General features: G+C 40.2%; 1 pseudogene; it reads right to left on the bottom strand.

The window, feature by feature from the left end:
• Tm9sf2-ps1 (transmembrane 9 superfamily member 2, pseudogene 1) overlaps window positions 1–21,744 on the bottom strand; it is a 137,937-nt pseudogene that overhangs the window by 107,002 nt on the left and 9,191 nt on the right.

The raw sequence follows: 21,744 nt of genomic DNA, 5'->3' as shown, positions 1-21,744 counted from the left end.
CTTTCCAAGCAAATGGTCAGAAGAAGCAAGCTGGAGTAGCCATTCTAATATCAAATAAAATCAATTTCCAACTAAAAGTCATCAAAAAAGATAAGGAAGGACACTACATATTCATCAAAGGAAAAATCCATCAAGATGAACTCTCAATCCTAAATATCTATGCCCCAAATACAAGGGCACGTACATATGTAAAAGAAACCTTACTGAAGCTCAAAACACACATTGCACCTCACACAATAAGAGTGGGAGATTTCAACACCCCACTCTCATCAATGGACAGATCATGGAAACTGAAATTAAACAGAGATGTAGACAGACTAAGAGAAGTCATGAGCCAAATGGACTTAACGGATATTTATAGAACATTCTATCCTAAAGCAAAAGGATATACCTTCTTCTCAGCTCCTCATCATACTTTCTCCAAAATTGACCATATAATTGGTCAAAAAACGGGCCTCAAGAGGTACAGAAAGATAGAAATAATCCCATGCCTGCTATCGGACCACCACGGCCTAAAACTGGTCTTCAATAACAATCAAGGAAGAATGCCCACATATACTTGGAAATTGAACAATGCTCTACTCAATGATAACCTGGTCAAGGAAGAAATAAAGAAAGAAATTAAAAACTTTTTAGAATTTAATGAAAATGAAGATACAACATACTCAAACTTATGGGACACAATGAAAGCTGTGCTAAGAGGAAAACTCATAGCGCTGAGTGCCTGCAGAAAGAAACAGGAAAGAGCATATGTCAGCAGCTTGACAGCACACCTAAAAGATCTAGAACAAAAAGAAGCAAATACACCCAGGAGGAGTAGAAGGCAGGAAATAATCAAACTCAGAGCTGAAATCAACCAAGTAGAAACAAAAAGGACCATAGAAAGAATCAACAGAACCAAAAGTTGGTTCTTTGAGAAAATCAACAAGATAGATAAACCCTTAGCCAGACTAACGAGAGGACACAGAGAGTGCGTCCAAATTAACAAAATCAGAAATGAAAAGGGAGACACAAAAACAGATTCAGAGGAAATTCAAAAAAATCATCAGATCTTACTACAAAAACCTATATTCAACAAAACTTGAAAATCTTCAGGAAATGGACAATTTCCTAGACAGATACAAGGTACCGAAGTTAAATCAGGAACAGATAAACCAGTTAAACAACCCCATAACTCCTAAGGAAATAGAAGCAGTCATTAAAGGTCTCCCAACCAAAAAGAGCCCAGGTCCAGACGGGTTTAGTGCAGAATTCTATCAAACCTTCATAGAAGACCTCATACCAATATTATCCAAACTATTCCACAAAATTGAAACAGATGGATCACTACCGAATACCTTCTACGAAGCCACAATTATTCTTATACCTAACCCACACAAAGACACAACAAAGAAAGAGAACTTCAGACCAATTTCCCTTATGAATATCGACGCAAAAATACTCAACAAAATTCTGGCAAACCGAATCCAAGACCACATCAAAACAATCATCCACCATGAACAAGTAGGCTTCATCCCAGGCATGCAGGGATGGTTTAATATACGGAAAACCATCAACGTGATCCATTATATAAACAAACTGAAAGAACAAAACCACATGATCATTTCATTAGACGCTGAGAAAGCATTTGACAAAATTCAACACCCCTTCATGATAAAAGTCCTGGAAAGAATAGGAATTCAAGGCCCATACCTGAACATAGTAAAAGCCATATACAGCAAACCAGTTGCTAACATTAAACTAAATGGAGAGAAACTTGAAGCAATCCCACTAAAATCAGGGACTAGACAAGGCTGCCCACTCTCTCCCTACTTATTCAATACAGTTCTTGAAGTTCTAGCCAGAGCAATCAGACAACAAAAGGAGGTCAAGGGGATACAGATCGGAAAAGAAGAAGTCAAAATATCACTATTTGCAGATGATAGGATAGTATATTTAAGTGATCCCAAAAGTTCCACCAGAGAACTACTAAAGCTGATAGACAACTTCAGCAAAGTGGCTGGGTATAAAATTAACTCAAATAAATCAGTTGCCTTCCTCTATACAAAAGAGAAACAAGCCGAGAAAGAAATTAGGGAAACGACACCCTTCATAATATTAGACCCAAATAATATAAAGTACCTCGGTGTGACTTTAACCAAGCAAGTAAAAGATCTGTACAATAAGAACTTCAAGACACTGAGGAAAGAAATTGAAGAAGACCTCAGAAGATGGAAAGATCTCCCATGCTCATGGATTGGCAGGATTAATATAGTAAAAATGGCCATTTTACCAAAAGCAATCTACAGATTCAATGCAATCCCCATCAAAATACCAATCCAATTCTTCAAAGAGTTAGACAGAACAATTTGCAAATTCATCTGGAATAACAAAAAACCCAGGATAGCTAAAGCTATCCTCAACAATAAAAGGACTTCAGGGGGAATCACTATCCCTGAACTCAAGCAGTATTACAGAGCAATAGTGATAAAAACTGCATGGTATTGGTACAGAGACAGACAGATAGACCAATGGAACAGAATTGAAGACCCAGAAATGAACCCACACACCTATGGTCACTTGATTTTTGACAAAGGAGCCAAAACCATCCAATGGAAAAAAGATAGCATTTTCAGCAAATGGTGCTGGTTCAACTGGAGGTCAACCAGTAGAAGAATGCAGATCGATCCATGCTTATCACCCTGTACAAAGCTTAAGTCCAAGTGGATCAATGACCTCCACATCAAACCAGACACACTCAAACTAATAGAAGAAAAACTAGGGAAGCATCTGGAACACATGGGCACTGGAAAAAATTTCCTGAACAAAACACCAATGGCTTACGCTCTAAGATCAAGAATCGACAAATGGGATCTCATAAAACTGCAAAGCTTCTGTAAGGCAAAGGACACTGTGGTTAGGACAAAACGGCAACCAACAGATTGGGAAAAGATCTTTACCAATCCTACAACAGATAGAGGCCTTATATCCAAAATATACAAAGAACTCAAGAAGTTAGACCGCAGGGAAACAAATAACCCTATTAAAAAATGGGGCTCAGAGCTAAACAAAGAATTCACAGCTGAGGAATGCCGAATGGCGGAGAAACACCTAAAGAAATGTTCAACTTCTTTAGTCATAAGGGAAATGCAAATCAAAACAACCCTGAGATTTCACTTCACACCAGTGAGAATGGCTAAGATCAAAAACTCAGGGGACAACAGATGCTGGCGAGGATGTGGAGAAAGAGGAACACTCCTCCATTGTTGGTGGGATTGCAGACTGGTACAACCATTCTGGAAATCAGTCTGGAGGTTCCTCAGAAAATTGGACATTGAACTGCCTGAGGATCCAGCTATACCTCTCTTGGGCATATACCCAAAGGATGCCCCAACATATAAAAGAGACACGTGCTCCACTATGTTCATCGCAGCCTTATTTATAATAGCCAGAAACTGGAAAGAACCCAGATGCCCTTCAACAGAGGAATGGATACAGAAAATGTGGTACATCTACACAATGGAATATTACTCAGCTATCAAAAACAACGACTTTATGAAATTCGTAGGCAAATGGTTGGAACTGGAAAATATCATCCTGAGTGAGCTAACCCAATCACAGAAAGACATACATGGTATGCACTCATTGATAAGTGGCTATTAGCCCAAATGCTTGAATTACCCTAGATCCCTAGAACAAACGAAACTCATGACAGATGATCAAAATGTGAATGCTTCACTCCTTCTTTAAATGAGGAAAAAGAATACCCTTGGCAGGGAAGGGAGAGGCAAAGATTAAAACAGACACTGAAGGAACACCCATTCAGAGCCTGCCCCACATGTGGCCCATACATATACAGCCACCCAATTAGACAAGATGGATGAAGCAAAGAAGTGCAGACCGACAGGAGCCGGATGTAGATCTCTCCTGAGAGACACAGCCAGAATACAGCAAATACAGAGGCGAATGCCAGCAGCAAACCACTGAACTGAGAATAGGTCCCCTATTGAAGGAATCAGAGAAAGAACTGGAAGAGCTTGAAGGGGCTCGAGACCCCAAAAGTACAACAATGCCAAGCAATCAGAGCTTCCAGGGACTAAGCCACTACCTAAAGACTATACATGGACTGACCCTGGACTCTGACCCCATAGGTAGCAATGAATATCCTAGTAAGAGCACCAGTGGAAGGGGAAGCCCTGGGTCCTGCTAAGACTGAACCCCCAGTGAACTAGTCTATGGGGGGAGGGCGGCAATGGGGGGAGGGTTGGGAGGGGAACACCCATAAGGAAGGGGAGGGGGGAGGGGGATGTTTGCCCGGAAACCGGGAAAGGGAATAACACTCGAAATGTATATAAGAAATACTCAAGTTAATAAAAAAAAAAGAAAAAAAGAAAATAAAAAGAGGAGAGATCCTTAGTCCTGTGGAGGCTTGATTCCCCAGCATAGGGGGATGCTAGAGGGGTAAGGTGGGAGTAGGTGAGTAGGTGGAGGAGCAGCCTCATAGAGGTATAGGAGAGGGAGCAGTGGGGGGATGGGAAGGGGAGTTTATGGAGGGGAAACCGAAAAGGGGGATATCATTTGAAATGTAAAGTAATAAAATGATTAATAAAAAATATATTATTTTTATTTAGCATATATTAAAAGAATATATATAACTCTAAATTGTTTACATTTATATAATTTATAATTATATTTATTATATATCATAGGTCATATATTATCATTTTAAATTTGTGTTTGATTTTTCATTTATTCACTTTACATCCCACTCACTGCCCCCTCCCTGTCATCCTTTCCGGCAATCCTTACCCCACCTTCCATCCTCTATCCCCTTCTCCTCTGAGTAGGAGCCCCCTCATGGATATACCCCCACCCTGGCACTTCAGGTCTCTGAGAGGCTAAGAGCTTCCCACTGAGGCCAGACAAGGCAGCCCAGCTAGAAGAACATATCCCATGTACAGGCAACAGCTTTTAGGATAGTCCCTGCTCCTGTTGTTTGGGACCCACATATTAATCACACCAACTCTATAAAATAATCTACTCATTTACATTTTCTGGAAAGGAGAATTAAATGATATGAGATATAAACCAGACATGGTGGTACACAGCTGTAATCCCAGCACTTAAGAGATGAAGGCAAGAGAATCAGAAGCTCGAGGGCATTGGGGTCCAGCAGACACACTGGAGGGAGAAGGAACGAAGGTGGGGAAGCAGGTGGAAGGGGAAGAGAAGGGAAGGGATAGTAAGAGAGACAAAGGTATAGAGACAGACAGATTGATTAAAGAAGGAACCGTGGCCTATGCATGCTCTAATTTCATTGCTACACATTTGAACTGATGAAAGGTTCAGCTTTAATATTAAGTAAAATGTGTTTGTATGCCTGATTTAGAAAAATTTAAGGTGAGAGCACGGCATACTTGCCTCAAATTTCACAGAATATGTATAAATCACATTTAAATTATCTGTATCTTCTTCAGGAATTTCCAAAGGGGGCTCATTGCAAGTTAGGTGGCCTTCCCCTGAATGTTCATACCTAATAAACGAGAAAGGTTGGGAGGGATTTTGTGTATGAAACTAATAAGATTTTCAATTCATGGTTATTCAGACACATAATAGCAGTCTAGGAAAACTGAGCTTTCTCTTACATTCCTTAAGTCTCTTTTTAAATCATCTGTCTCCACCTCTTGACTTTAAATGTTTAGATTACATTTAATCCAAAACTTACCCATGTGTAGTTCTTCATTATTTAAAATACCCTTGTTTCTAAATGCTACCAGCTCTCAGATGGGACTCTATATATTGCCTAAAACTTCATAGCTAAGAACATCCCTTTTGCCTGTGCATAGGAATAAAGGAAATTTTGCCCCCAAAAATATTGTTTTCTCCTTTTGCCTCACAGTTCTTCAATGCAGTATCCTGTAACTTTAACAGTAGAGCTAGAACATTATGTACATGAAGAAGAAATCATAGTTGTAAGCACCCAGGTATGTAAGAGCCTACTATGTAGAAACTACCAAATTTAGCACTGAAAGATATTGCTCATGTATACTACTAATGGTAGTGGAAATTAGTTTAGCCATTATATTAGTTTAGCCGTTATGGGAAAGTGAACAGAGGTTCCTATATGATTCACCCACCTGACTTCTGGATGTATTAACTGAAGATGAACGAACCATTTGTTAGACACTGACTAGGGTTCAAGGTTCAGTGGTAGATGTCTAACTGTTCAGTCTCTTTAAAAATCAGTCTCCAGGCTCCTCCTACATGTGTCCAGGGATAAACTACTCAACAATGCTTGAGGCTGTTATTCAGCTATGAAGAGCTCTTATTAGTAGCTGATACTTTCCTAACAGAGTTGCTTGGTACTAAAGCTGCCCTCTCGAGAAAAACAAATCATAATATACTTATATTAATTAATCCCTTTACACTAAAACAGCAACTAAATGAAGAGTTACAGCACTCTAAATAAATCTGTTCTTCTGAATTCTTCCTCACGTTGTGATACTCAGATACTCAGCATACGGATTACACAGATGACAAAATGTATTATGTCATATAATACTACACAGGTCTCCTAAAAGTAAACATTATCAAGTTAGGAATGTCTACATTTTAAACCCATTTTAAAATCATTGCAACTACTTAAAAAGAAACGGTGTCCTCACCTTCTGGGATCAACTCTGGAACTAATCAACTTTGCAAGTTTGCTGCTTGTGTCACTTTCCATGTGATACGTAATAGTAACGTCAACATGGTTGAAGAGGTACAAACTATTATTTTTGTTGAATTGAGATACAAGAAATGTGAAACTTGACTTTTTTCCTAGAAACTACAAAATGCAAAACCTGATGATGGAATAAAGTTGGATACACTAATACTTTTTTAAAATGTACCGTACATGGAGAGCTAGCTCATCAGCTAAGAGCACTGGTCTTGCAGAGGACCTGCTTTATTTCCCAGCATCCACATGGTGTTTTACAACCTGCTGTAAGTTCAGTTCCAGGGGCCATGACACCCTTTCTGACCTTTACAAGCATCAGACATACATATAGCACACAAACATACACATAGGCAAAATACTAATACACGTAAATTTCTTAAGCTTATGAAGAGTAACTATGTTTCTATAAGTTCAAAATCGCAACCATGAACATTTGGCCTAATAACTAAAGTATTAGTCAACTCTGTATTAAAAAGTTGTTAAAGGAGCAATATTGTAAAACTGTAATGTTCATAAAAGTATGTCTTTTTTTAGGTTTTTACCACACAAGAATACAGAGTTATAAAATTAACTAGTAAAATATCAATAGATACAGGTATAGTTAATCATGATTATAAAACCCCACACATTAGAGGCTTTGGCAAAAGAACCGACTCCAGTTCTAGACTGGCCTGGGCTAGAATGGGAGCCTTTATTTAAAAAATAAGTAATCAGTGTATAGAGTTTAAGCAAAATGTGAGTTTGGCCTTCAGTTGTCAGAGAAACTTTCTCCTGCAGCAAATGGGAACGAATACAGAGACCCACAGCAAGATATTATGCAGAAAGACCCTGGAAAATTCATCTGTCAATATAATGTTTCCATCAAATCCCTATCCCCAGAGCTCAAAGAACCGCATAGAAGAGGAGGCAGAAAGAGTCTAAGAGCCAGAGGGGATGGAGAAAATGAGGAGAACAAGGCTCTCTGAAGCAACAGGAGTAAAGCTCATCTCAACTCACAGAGACTGAAGCAGTAAGCACAGGGCCTGAACAGGTCTGCACCAGGCCATTTGTGTATGGATTATAGCTTCTAGTTTAGGGTTTTTATGGGATTTCTGAGTGTAAATGAGTGGATCTCTGATTCTTGTGCCTTCTCTTGGGCTCATTTCCTTTTTTTTTTTGTCTTATCCAATTTCTATGTGATGATTTTTGTTTTGTTTATATTTTATTCTTCTATGCCTTGTTATCTCTTAGAAGTTTGATCTTTTCTAGTGAGAGACAGAAAGGGAGTGGATCTGTATAAGACAAGTAGGGAAGAATGGAGAGGTGCAAAGGGAAGGGAAACCGCAATCAGTATATACTGTATGAGAAAAATCTATGATCAAGAAAATGGAAGAGGGAAAAGGAAGAGAAGAAGGCAGAAATATCCTGAGTGCAAAGCCACCTCGGCTATATAGCAAGTTGGGATTAGGCCAAAGTGCATGAAATCTTATCCCAATCCTTTACTGATAAATCATTAAGAAATTAATTCCTTGGTACCATATAATTTTAGCATGCATCAAAGATAAAAGCAATTTTAAAACTAACAAAATAGATTAGTTAATTATTTTTACACAGAGAATTAAAAACTTGGCTCAGTGTTGACACTTTAGAAAATAATATCTTCAGTGTTTTCCAGCATTTAGCAATATTTTGATTTTATAATCAACACTAAGAATGCCACATCGCATAAATGTGTAGTATGAAATGTCATACATGTTAAACACTGTTTCAGAAACTGTGGGTAGTCTCACACTAATTCCAAGCCAAAATCCATGAACTAGGGTTCTGTTTTGTTCTCTTATGAAAGTTAAGTCAGCAAGTCAAAGCACACATGTTTTCAATTCAGAGTCTTGTGTAGCCCAGACTGGATTCCCACTTGCCACATAGTAAAGGAACATCCTCATCCTCCTACCTCTAGCTCTCCTCTCCTGTGCTGGAATTATGGGTCTATGTCACAATACCAAGGTTATGTGAGGTGGCAATCAGGTCCAGGGCTTTGTAGATGTTGGGCAAATACTCTACTGAGTCACATCTCCAGACCCTCAAACAGGAAATTCTTAATCTAGCATTCTAACACTATATAATCCAACGGTACTACTTTGATGCATGCTGAAGAATGGTCATAGGACAAAAAGGCTTCGTTTTCTGTAATTAACCATTATGATTTAATTTTTATTATTTTTACATATTTTGTGTATAGGGAACTGAGTAGAGATTGTGCACATTCCACAGGAGCTTGTGTAAAAATACCAGGTCATAACTTGTGATGTAAAAGTTGTAACACTTGGGTTATGGATATAGCTCCATTGTAGAGTGCTCGCCTACTGTGCACGAAGTGTCTGCTTTGACCCCAAACACTGTCCAAACCTGATACAGTGGCACACATCTGTAATCCCACCTTTTGGGGAGAAAGCAGGAGATAAGAAGTTCCAGGTCATGGGTGACTACACAGTGCGTTGAAGGCCAGCTTGGGATGCATGTGACACTGTCTCAACCAAACAAGCATTCAGGTTCCATTCACTTGAGTTTCATTTGAGTGACAAGGATTTTGATGGTTACACCCCCAAAGAATTTTTCCAAGACTTTGGTATACCTCTTAAAAATAAAAAAGTGAATTTTTTTAAAGCAAATAAAAGTCAGACATGTGGCACACATCTGCAATCACACCTGCAATCCTAGCACTTAAGAGGCCGAGACAGGAGACTCCTTGTGAGCTCAAGAGTAGCCTAGGCTACATAGTGGGTTCCAATTCAACCTGTCACACAAAACAAACAAAAATGTAAAAACTAGGCAAATAATACAAGTGTTATGGCTAAGTCTCCAGACAAGTACAAGAATGACTGAATTTTTCTATAAACTACCCTTCATACTAAAAAGAAACAAGAGTGCTAGCAGCCAGCTAAATCAAGACAGAACCTTAAGTATTGTTCTATGCTTGTCTTTGCCCTTGCTCTTTATCCCTAACCATTGTTCAGTATCAACACATATATTAAAAGCTGCCGCATGTGGTGGTGTGCATGTCTAATCCCAGTACTTTGGAGGTAGAAGCAAGATGATCAACTTAGGTTGCATGAGACCCTCTCTGAAAAAAGGGGGGGAGGAAGGAGGAAGGAGGGAAGGGGGGAGGAGAAGAAGGAAAGAAAAAAGGAAAGAAAAAAGAATAAAAGAGAAGGAAGGAAGAAAGAGAAAGAGAGGAAGAAGGATAAGGAGGGAAGGGAGAGAGGAAGAGAGGGAGGAGGGCGGGAGGAAGGAAGGAAAGCAAGGAGGGAGAAAGAATAGTTTAGGTGAAACATAACCAACTCAACTAAAAAAACCTTTGGCGTGACACCCGCGGATCCCGGCCCGCAGCAGCTCTCTGCTCCCAAACCCCGTGGGAGAGAGACCTCACCGCCTGATCAGGTGGGCACTCCTGAGGCTGCAGAGCGGAGGAGACCACCAACACTGCCCACCCCTGCCCACATCCCTGGCCCAAGAGGCAACTGTATAAGGCCTCTGGGTTCCCGTAGGGGAGGGCCCAGGAGAGGCAGGACCCCTGCGCCTGAGACACCGCTGGAACCTGAAGGAAACAGACCGGATAAACAGTTCTCTGCACCCAAATCCCGTGGGAGGGAGAGCTAAACCTTCAGAGAGGCAGACACGCCTGGGAGACCAGAAGAGACTGCACTCTGTGCACATCCAGACGCCAGAGGAAAACACCAAATGCCATCTGGAACCCTGGTGCACGGAGGCTCCTGGAAAGAGCGGCGCAGATCTTCCCGGTTGCTGCCACAGCGGAGAGGACTTAGGCAGTACCCCACGAGCAAACTTGAGCCTGGGAACCGCAGGTAGGACCAACTTTTCCCCTGCAAGAAACCTGCGTGGTGAACTCAGGACACACAGAGGCAAAATTCCTCTAGTACCGGGCACTTCCTGTGTTTACCGGAAGTCCCACACCCGCGGATCCCGGCCCGCAGCAGCTCTCTGCTCCCAAACCCCGTGGGAGAGAGACCTCACCGCCTGATCAGGTGGGCACTCCTGAGGCTGCAGAGCGGAGGAGACCACCAACACTGCTCACCCCTGCCCACATCCCTGGCCCAAGAGGCAACTGTATAAGGCCTCTGGGTTCCCGTAGGGGAGGGCCCAGGAGAGGCAGGACCCCTGCGCCTGAGACACCGCCGGAACCTGAAGGAAACAGACCGGATAAACAGTTCTCTGCACCCAAATCCCGTGGGAGGGAGAGCTAAACCTTCAGAGAGGCAGACACGCCTGGGAGACCAGAAGAGACTGCACTCTGTGCACATCCAGACGCCAGAGGAAAACACCAAACGTCATCTGGAACCCTGGTGCACGGAGGCTCCTGGAAAGAGCGGCGCAGATCTTCCCGGTTGCTGCCGCCGCGGAGAGGACTTAGGCAGTACCCCACGAGCAAACTTGAGCCTTGGAACCACAGGTAGGACCAACTTTTCCCCAGCAAGAAACCTGCCTGGTGAACTCAAGACACAGGCCCACAGGAACAGCTGAAGATCTGTAGAGAGGAAAAACTACACGCCCGAAAGCAGAACACTCTGTCCCCATAACTGGCTGAAAGAAAACAGGAAAACAGGTCTACAGCACTCCTGACACACAGGCTTATAGGACAGTCTAGCCACGGTCAGAAATAGCAGAACAAAGTAACACTAGAGATAATCTGATGGCGAGAGGCAAGCGCAGGAACCCAAGTAACAGAAACCAAGACTACATGGCATCATCGGAGCCCAATTCTCCCACCAAAGCAAACACGGAATATCCAAACACACCAGAAAAGCAAGATCTAGTTTCAAAATCATATTTGATCGTGATGCTGGAGGACTTCAAGAAAGACATAAAGAACTCCCTTAGAGAACAAGTAGAAGCCTACAGAGAGGAATCGCAAAAATCCCTGAAAGAATTCCAGGAAAACACAATCAAACAGTTGAAGGAATTAAAAATGGAAATAGAAGCAATCAAGAAAGAACACATGGAAACAACCCTGGGCATAGAAAATCAAAAGAAAAGACAAGGAGCTGTAGATACAAGCTTCACCAACAGAATACAAGAGATGGAAGAGAGAATCTCGGGAGCAGAAGATTCCATAGAAATCATTGACTCAACTGTCAAAGATAATGTAAAGCAGAAAAAGCTACTGGTCCAAAACATACAGGAAATTCAGGACTCAATGAGAAGATCAAATCTAAGGATAATAGGTATAGAAGAGAGTGAAGACTCCCAGCTCAAAGGACCAGTAAATATCTTCAACAAAATCATAGAAGAAAACTTCCCTAACCTAAAAAAAGAGATACCCATAGGCATACAAGAAGCCTACAGAACTCCAAATAGATTGGACCAGAAAAGAAACACCTCCCGTCACATAATTGTCAAAACACCAAACGCACAAAATAAAGAAAGAATATTAAAAGCAGTAAGGGAAAAAAGTCAAGTAACATATAAAGGCAGACCTATCAGAATCACACCAGACTTTTCGCCACAAACTATGAAGGCCAGAAGATCCTGGACAGATGTCATACAGACCCTAAGAGACCACAAATGCCAGCCCAGGTTACTGTATCCTGCAAAACTCTCAATTAACATTGATGGAGAAACCAAGATATTCCATGACAAAACCAAATTTACACAATATCTTTCTACAAATCCAGCACTACAAAGGATAATAAAGGGTAAAGCCCAACATAAGGAGGCAAGCTATACCCTAGAAGAAGCAAGAAACTAATCATCTTGGCAACAAAACAAAGAGAAGAAAAGCACACAAACATAACCTCATATCCAAATATGAATATAACAGGAAGCAATAATCACTATTCCTTAATATCTCTCAACATCAATGGCCTCAACTCCCCAATAAAAAGACATAGATTAACAAACTGGATACGCAATGAGGACCCTGCATTCTGCTGCCTACAGGAAACACACCTCAGAGACAAAGACAGACACTACCTCAGAGTGAAAGGCTGGAAAACAACTTTCCAAGCAAATGGTCAGAAGAAGCAAGCTGGAGTAGCCATTCTAATATCAAATAAAATCAATTTTCAATTAAAAGTCATCAAAAAAGATAAGGAAGGACACTTCATATTCATCAAAGGAAAAATCCACCAAGATGAACTCTCAATCCTCATCTTCGATTGGTTTATATACAAGTGTGCAATTTCTAGGCTTGAAAGTAAAATGATGCTATCTGGTGCTGGATAGAGGAGCCTTATTTTTTATTATGGCAGCTTGCTATTTTTGTAACATGGTGATTTGGTTGAACACAATAAAGTACAGTAGTAACTGATCTCCCCTTCTTCCTGGATGAGTGAGGAGATGATTAAATGTTGATGTCAGCATCCTTGAGCATATTCAGATGAGCTTCTGCTTCTGTTGAAAAGGATGCTGTGTTTGATTGTGGGAATCTTTGAAGCACTACTTGGCATCTCCTTCCTTGGAGGTCTCACTGTTTAAACATAACAGATTTGATAGCTTGTTGGTAAGGTGAGGTCCAGCTTGTCTCCACTAGGTCATCTTCATGTGAATCCGGTGGTTATACGGTTTTGTTCTAGGGATATTTCATTTTTTTAATAACGGTTTTAGCTGACATTCATGGAGAGAATGAATCCTTAGAACTGTGCCACTAGTGAAAGGAAATCCTGTCTAGAGTATGTTTCTTTACAAAGCTGTGTCACACCATCCTTTGGGCCCTCTGCTGGAAAAGTAGAATCAAGTCTCAAATAATGCCTTTTAAATTGTATCCTCTAGTATTATAGATGTAGGACAGTACTGTATCATACCTCTGTGGATGTAAAATAGCTTGTACCTGCTTTATGACATGTAGTAGTGACCGTGCTTTATCAGAGCTGTTTTTAATGATGTTGCTCAGAATGTTTTCTTTCCAGATGATGATTGAGAAGCTAATTTTAAAAAAAAAATGGTGCCAGGTACCACAAGAGTAACAGAACTGTGCTGTTTTCTCTGGTTTTGTTTTTTTACTTTTTTTTTTTAATGGAGTGTGCTGGATGTCTCTACAGTTTTGTTCAGATGACTGCAGAATCTGGAAAAGCTGTTGCTGCTGTTGATTCATAACACACTGCTATTATTGGTCTTTTTATATAAATATAAATATATATATACAGATATATAATTTGAATTTTTTGAAACTTTAGCTGTGCTGTCAACTTTGGAAAAAAGTATCCCCGTTTACTGTGTTGAGTTGGCACTGTACAGAAATTAACAGCCATATTGGTCTAGAAAAAAAAAAAAAAAAAAAAACCTTTGGCGTACAATCCGCCATGCATGTAAGGTATGTGAGGGCAATGGTGGCACAGAGCTTATGGAAATAACCAACCAATTTCTGATTTGACTTAATGCGCACTTCATAAGACAGAACCCATGCCTAGCACTGCTTGGGTGACAAAGAACCAGAGACTATATAGCCCAGACAACTAGGGCAAAACCAAGCATCACTAGTGTAAAAAATACAGTATCAATAAATGACTCTTAATAATATTCTGCTATACTCACAGATTAGTGGCTTGCTCAGTCACAATCAGAGAAGCTTCCTCCTTCAATAGATGGGAAAAAATGCAGAGACCCACAGCCAGACATATTGTTGCACTGATTTCTTTTTAAGCATATTTCCTTGACTTAAGACTACAAATTTAAAGGTACAGAGAGAGCATTTAGGACAGAGACAACGTGCATTGTTTGTTCTTGTATCCCCAAACACACAGCACACAGCCTAGATGGGAGATGTCCCATTAATATTTTCTAAGTGAGTAAATCAGAAAGTAAAACTTAAGTAAAGCAACATTCTTGTACTCCTGTTGTAAGTTGGCAATACTTACATTAATCAAGCAAGAACCTTTCACTTGGTCATTTGCAGCATTAAAACATCCGATTGGAAATCCTGATACACAATGGTGTTCTCCATCTTCCATGTCATAACACCATATTACTTGTATGTTATCAATAACCCTAAAATAAGAATAATTTTTAAATAAAAGGTTAAACAAGCATTTCATATTGAGCAACATAAATGCTATCTTACACATATTTAAGTTCAATTATAATGAAATTCAAATCACAAAAATATAACATAAGTTATATGTCAATTAAATTACTCTTAGGGGCTGGAGAGATGGCTCCGTGGTTAAAAGCACTTACTGCTCTTTGAGGAAACCCAGGTTCAAATCCCAGCACACACATGGCAGCTCACAATTTTCTAACTACAAGATTTGGCACTCTCACAGAGACATATATATAGGCGAAATGGCGATACACATAAAACTTAAAAAACAAATTACTTTTAAAGGGAATGAAAAAGATCACTTGGCGTCTGAGACACCACCGGAACCTGAAGGGACCGACCTGAAAAACAGTTCTCTGCACCCAAATCCCGTGGGAGGGAGAGCTAAACCTTCAAAGAGGCAGACAAGCCTGGGAAACCAGAAGAGACTACACTCTGCCCACATCTCTGACTCCAGAGGAAAACACCAAACGCCATCTGGGACTCTGGTGCACGGGGGCTCCCAGAAACGGCGGCACAGATCCTCCAATTGCTACCACCGCGGAGAGCTCATAAGCAACACCCCACGAGCATACTTGAGCCTCAGGACCCCAGGTAAGACCAACTTTTCTGCTCCAAGGGACCTGCCTGGTGAACTCAGGACACAGGCCCACAGGAACAGCTGAAGACCTGTAGATAGGAAAAACTACACGCCCGAAAGCAGAACACTCTGTCCCCATAACTGACTGAAAGAGAGGAAAACAGATCTACACTCCTGACACACAGGCTTATAGGACAGTCTAGCCACTGTCAGAAATAGCAGAACAAAGTAACACTAGAGATAATCTGATGGCGAGAGGCAAGCGCAGGAACCCAAGCAACAGAAACCAAGACTACATGGCATCATTGGAGCCCAATTCTCCCACCAAAGCAAACACGGAATATCCAAACACACCAGAAAACCAAGATCTAGTTTCAAAATCATATTTGATCATGATGCTGGAGGACTTCAACAAAAATGTGAAGAACTCCCTTAGAGAACAAGTAGAAGCCTACAGAGAGGAATTGCAAAAATCCCTGAAAGAATTCCAGGAAAACATAAATAAACAAGTAGAAGCCCATAGAGAGGAGTCACAAAAATCCCTGAAAGAATTCCAGAAAAACACAATCAAACAGTTGAAGGAATTAAAAATGGAAATAGAAGCAGTCAAGAAAGAACACAAGGAAACAACCCTGGATATAGAAAACCAAAAGAAGAGACAAGGAGCTGTAGATATGAGCTTCACCAACAGAATACAAGAGATGGAAGAGAGAATCTCAGGAGCAGAAGATTCCATAGAAATCATTGACTCAACTGTCAAAGATAATGTAAAGCAGAAAAAGCTACTGGTCCAAAACATACAGGAAATCCAGGACTCAATGAGAAGATCAAACCTAAGGATAATAGGTATAGAAGAGAGTGAAGACTCTCAGCTCAAAGGACCAGTAAATATCTTCAACAAAATCATAGAAGAAAATGTCCCTAACCTAAAGAAAGAGATACCCATAAGCATACAAGAAGCCTACAGAACTCCAAATAGATTGGACCAGAAAAGAAACACCTCCTGTCACATAATAGTCAAAACATCAAATGCACAAAATAAAGAAAGAATATTAAAAACAGTAAGGGAAAAAGGTCAAGTAACATATAAAGGCAGACCTATCAGAATCACACCAGATTTTCGCCAGAGACTATAAAAGCCAGAAGATCCTGGACAGATGTCATACGTACCCTAAGAGAACACAAATGCCAGCCCAGGTTACTGTATCCTGCAAAATTCTCAATTAATATAGATGGAGAAACCAAGATATTCCATGACAAACCAAATTTACACAATATCCTTATACAAATCCAGTGCTACAAAGGATAATAAATGGTAAAGCCCAACATAAGGAAGCAAGCTACACCCTAGAAAAAGCAAGAAACTAATCGTCTTGGCAACAAAACAAAGAGAAGAAAAACACACAAACATAACCTCACATCCAAATATGAATATAACAGGAAACAATAATCACTATTCCTTAATATCTCTCAACATTAATGGTCTCAACTCCCCAAAAAAAGACATAGATTAACAAACTGGATACGCAACGAGGACCCTGCATTCTGCTGCCTAGAGGAAACACACCTCAGAGACAAAGACAGACACTACCTCAGAGTGGAAGGGTGGAAAACTACTTTCCAAGCAAATGGTCAGAAGAAGCAAGCTGGAGTAGACATTCTAATATCAAATAAAATCAATTTTCAACTAAAAGTCCTCAAAAAAGATAAGGAAGAACACTTCATATTCATCAAAGGAAAAATCCACCAAGATGAACTCTCAGTCCTAATTATCTATGCCCAAAATACAAGGGCACGTACATATGTAAATGAAACCTACTAAAGCTCAAAACACAACATTGCACCTCACACAATAATAGTGGGAGATTTCAAAACCCCACTCTCATCAATGGACAGATCATGGAAACAGAAATTAAACAGAGATGTAGACAGACTAAGAGAAGTCATGAGCCAAATGGACTTAACAGATATTTATAGAACATTCTATCCTAAAGCAAAAGGATATACCTTCTTCTCAGCTCCTCATGGTACTTTCTCCAAAATTGACCATATAATTGGTCAAAAAACGGGCCTCAACAGGTACAGAAAGATAGAAATAATCCCATGCGTGCTACCGGACCACCACGGCCTAAAACTGGTCTTCAATAACAATAAGGGAAGAATGCCCACATATACGTGGAAATTGAACAATGCTCTACTCAATGATAACCTGGTCAAGGAAGAAATAAAGAAAGAAATTAAAAACTTTTTAGAATTTAATGAAAATGAAGGTACAACATACCCAAACTTATGGGACACAATGAAAGCCGTGCTAAGAGGAAAACTCATAGCTCTGAGTGGCTACAGAAAGAAACAGAGGAGAGCATATGTCACCAGCTTGACAGCACACCTAAAAGCTCTAGAACAAAAAGAAGCAAATACACCCAGGAGGAGTAGAAGTCAGGAAATAATCAAACTCAGAGCTGAAATCAGCCAAGTAGAAACAAAAAGGACCATAGAAAGAATCAACAGAACCAAAAGTTGGTTCTTTCAAAAAATCAACAAGATAGATAAACCCTTAGCCAGACTAACGAGAGGACACAGAGAGTATGCCCAAATTAAAAAATCAGAAATGAAAAGGGAGACATAACTACAGATTCAGAGGAAATTCAAAAAATCATCAGATCTTACTATAAAAGCCTATATTCAACAAAACTTGAAAACCTGCAGGAAATGGACAATTTTCTAGACAGATACCAGGTACCGAAGTTAAATCAGGAACAGATAAGCCATTTAAACAACCCCAAAACTCCTAAGGAAATAGAAGCAGTCGTTAAAGGTTTCCCAAACAAAAAGAGCCCAGGTCCAGACGGGTTTAGTGCAGAATTCTATCAGACCTTCATAGAAGACCTCATACCAATACTATCCAAACTATTCCACAAAATTGAAACAGATGGAGCACTACAGAATTCCTTTTATGAAGCCACAATTACTCTTATACCTAAACCACACAAGGACCCAACAAAGAAAGAGAACTTCAGACCAATTTCCCTTATGAATATCGACGCAAAAATACTCAATAAAATTCTGGCAAACCGAATCCAAGAGCACATCAAAACAATCATCCACCATGATCAAGTATGCTTCATCCCAGGCATGCAGGGATGATTTAATGTACGGAAAACCATCAACGTGATCCATTATATAAACAAACGGAAAGAACAAAACCACATGATTATTTCATTAGATGCTGAGAAAGCACTTGACAAAATTCAACACCCCTTCATGATAAAAGTCCTGGAAAGAATAGGAATTCAAGGCCCATACCTAAACATAGTAAAAGCCATATACAGCAAACCAGTTGCTAACATTAAACTAAATGGAGAGAAACTTGAAGCAATCCCACTAAAATCAGGGACTAGACAAGGTCGGCCACTCTCTCACTACCTATTCAATATAGTTCTTGAAGTTCTAGCCAGAGCAATCAGACCACAAAAGGAGGTCAAGGAGATACAGATTGGAAAAGAAGAAGTCAAAATATCACTTTTTGCAGATGATATGATAGTATATTTAAGTGATCCCAAAAGTTCCACCAGAGAACTACTAAAGCTGATAAACAACTTCAGCAAAGTGGCTGGATATAAAATTAACTCAAATAAATCAGTAGCCTCCCTCTACACAAGAGAGAAACAAACCAAGAAAGAAATTAGGGAAATGACACCCTTCATAAAAGACCCAAATAATATAAAGGACCTCGGTGTGACTTTAACCAAGTAAGTAAAAGATCTGTACAATAAGAACTTCAAGACTCTAAAGAAAGAAATTGAAGAAGACCTCAGAAGATGGAAAGATCTCCCATGCTCATGGATTGGCAGGATTAATATAGTAAAAATGGCCATTCTACCAAAAGCGATCTACAGATTCAATGCAATCCCCATCAAAATACCAATCCAATTCTTCAAAGAGTTAGACAGAACAATTTGCAAATTCATCTGGAATAACAAAAAACCCAGGATAGCTAAAACTATCCTCAACAATAAAAGGACTTCAGGGGGAATCACTATCCCTGAACTCAAGCAGTATTACAGAGCAATAGTGATAAAAACTGCATGGTATTGGTACAGAGACAGACAGGTAGACCAATGGAACAGAATTGAAGACCCAGAAATGAACCCACAAACCTATGGGCACTTGATTTTTGACAAAGGAGCCAAAACCATCCAATGGAAAAAAGATAGCATTTTCAGCAAATGGTGCTGGTTCAACTGGAGGTCAACATGTAGAAGAATGCAAATCGATCCATGCTTATCACCCTGTACAAAGCTTAAGTCCAAGTGGATCAAGGACCTCCACATCAAACCAGATACACTCAGACTAATAGAAGAAAAACTAGGGCAGCATCTCGAACATATGGGCACTGGAAAAAATTTCCTGAACAAAACACCAATGGCTTACGCTCTAAGATCAAGAATCGACAAATGGGATCTCATAAAACTGCAAAGCTTCTGTAAGGCAAAGGACACTGTGGTTAAGACAAAACGGCAACCAACAGATTGGGAAAAGATCTTTACCAATCCTACAACAGATAGAGGCCTTATATCCAAAATATACAAAGAACTCAAGAAGTTAGACCGCAGGGAGACAAATAACCCTATTAAAAAATGGGGTTCAGAGCTAAACAAACAATTCACAGCTGAGGAATGCCGAATGGCTGAGAAACACCTAAAGAAATGTTCAACATCTTTAGTCATAAGGGAAATGCAAATCAAAACAACCCTGAGATTTCACCTCACACCAGTGAGAATGGCTAAGATCAAAAACTCAGGTGATTGTTGTTGGGGATTTAGCTCAGTGGTAGAGCGCTTGCCTAGGATGCGCAAGGCCCTGTGTTCGATCCCCAGCTCCGAAAAAAAGAACCAAAAAAAAAAAAAAAACTCAGGTGACAACAAATGCTGGCAAGGATGCGGAGGAAGAGGAACACTCCTCCATTGTTGGTGGGATTGCAGACTGGTACAACCATTCTGGAAATCAGTCTGGAGGTTCCTCAGAAAATTGAACATTGAACTACCTGAGGATCCAGCTATACCTCTCTTGGGCATATACTCAAAAGATGCCCCAACATATAAAAAAAAGACACGTGCTCCACTATGTTCATAGCAGCCTTATTTATAATAGCCAGAAGCTGGAAAGAACCCAGATGCCCTTCAACAGAGGAATGGATACAGAAAACATGGTACATCTACACAATGGAATATTACTCAGCTATCAAAAACAATGCCTTTATGAAATTCGTAGGCAAATGGTTGGAACTGGAAAATATCATCCTGAGTGAGGTAACCCAATCACTGAAAAACACACATGGTATGCACTCATTGATAAGTGGCTATTAGCCCAAATTCCCGAATTACTCTAAATGCACAGAACACATGAAACTCAAGACGGATGATCAAAATGTGAATGCTTCACTTCCTTCTTTAAAAGGGGAACAAGAATACCCTTGGCAGGGAATAGGGAGGCAAAGATTAAAACAGAGGCAGAAGGAACACCCATTCAGAGCCTGCCCCACATGTGGCCCATAATATACAGCCACCCAATTAGACAAGATGGATGAAGCAAGAAAGTGTAGGCAAACAGGAGCCGGATGTAGATCTCTCCTGAGTGACACAGCCAGAATACTGCAAATACAGAGGCGAATGCCAGCAGCAAACCACTGAACTGAGAATAGGACCCCCGTTGAAGGAATCAGAGAAAGAACTGGAAGATCTTGAAGGCGCTTGAGACCCCATATGAACAACAATGCCAAGCAACCAGAACTTCCAGGGACTAAGCCACTACCTAAAGACTATACATGGACTGACCCTGGACTCTGACCTCATAGGTAGCAGGGAATATCCTAGTAAGATCACCAGTGTAAGCGGAAGCCCTGGGTCCTGCTAAGACTGAATCCCCAGTGAACGTGATTGTTGGGGGAGGGCGGCAATGGGGGGAGGATGGGGAGGCGAACACTCATAAAGAAAGGGAGGGGGATGGGTTAGGGGGATTTTGGCCCGGAAACCGGGAAAGGGAATAACACTCGAAATGTAAATAAGAAATACTCAAGTTAATAAAAACAAGAAAAGAAAAGAAAAGAAAAAGATCACTTGTGGACAGCAAACATACCCGTGCTGATGGGAACCCTGCTTTTCCCTTTCTTCAAAAGCCAACATGCTCATTCCATCTTCACTGACTGGACCATAAGATTTTATCCAGACTTTTCCACACATTTCTTCTTTGTTAAAAGAAAACTATAAAAAGTGAAATACTAAGAAATTTGGTTAAATGTGATAAGTCAAATGTCACCAAATAATCAGTTTATCTTACAAGTATATTTTTCCCTTCAAAGATGTAAGTATATCATCATTCTCAACTGTCTCTTTTCTGTTTGTAACTGTTATTACTCTAGTTGTGCATACA

The sequence above is a fragment of the Rattus norvegicus genome, chromosome X, assembly GCF_036323735.1.
Source record: "Rattus norvegicus strain BN/NHsdMcwi chromosome X, GRCr8, whole genome shotgun sequence".
Classification (NCBI taxonomy): domain Eukaryota; kingdom Metazoa; phylum Chordata; class Mammalia; order Rodentia; family Muridae; genus Rattus; species Rattus norvegicus.
This window is presented reverse-complemented; position numbering and strand designations above follow the sequence as displayed.